The sequence below is a fragment of the Sinocyclocheilus rhinocerous genome, unplaced genomic scaffold (genome assembly GCF_001515625.1).
Source record: "Sinocyclocheilus rhinocerous isolate Xijiao unplaced genomic scaffold, SAMN03320098_v1.1 C35675886, whole genome shotgun sequence".
Classification (NCBI taxonomy): domain Eukaryota; kingdom Metazoa; phylum Chordata; class Actinopteri; order Cypriniformes; family Cyprinidae; genus Sinocyclocheilus; species Sinocyclocheilus rhinocerous.
The window spans coordinates 1-577 of record NW_015759690.1 but is presented as its reverse complement, the minus strand read 5'-3'; the positions used below and the strand labels follow the sequence as shown (position 1 = coordinate 577).

General features: G+C 35.9%; 1 long non-coding RNA gene across 1 annotated transcript; it reads right to left on the bottom strand.

Annotated features, from left to right (window-relative positions):
- Positions 1–15: 15 nt before the first annotated feature.
- LOC107735027 (uncharacterized) lies at positions 16–517 on the bottom strand. Its single transcript, XR_001639260.1, has 3 exons — positions 380–517; positions 184–295; positions 16–99 (listed from the first exon to the last, which is right to left on the bottom strand). It is a non-coding gene; the product is annotated as an uncharacterized LOC107735027 (long non-coding RNA).
- Between the last annotated feature and the right edge of the window lie 60 nt (positions 518–577).

Here is a 577-nt window from a genome sequence, read left to right as displayed (position 1 = left end):
TGTTTCATTACAGGACAATGCAATCTCTGCAAGTGAGTCTATCAAAGCATCTAGCTTGTCAAAAGTGTAGTCACTCAAGCTGTAGTCTGCTAGGGTCAACTACAAACAGACAAACACATTTGCATTTTTTAGCTTTAAGTTAAATTCAATAAACAATGTGTACATTAGTGAGAGCTGACTGACCGTGTACAAGCCAATCAAAGAGATAATGGATGTGCCGATCATCCTGTTAGGGAATTTAAAGTGAGGATCCCAGTCATACACTTTCCTTCGAAACCAACTCTTTTCCTCTGGCCTTAAGGGGCAATAGAAGAATGAGTATTGGTTGATTGGTGTGAATACAGTAATAAATGCATGTTAATGTTGAATGAAAGTGTACCATTCAGGGTGGCGTTTCAGTAGAGTCTGTACATATATGAACTGATGGAAGTTTAGATCCTCCTCATTCTGTATATCAGAGAAACTTTACTCTTGTGTTAATTTATAAGTATACCTGTACTATTGTTCAATGTAGATTCATGTTTGTCCATTATGTACATGTTAATTTAACATGTTAAAAATGTACATGCATATGAAG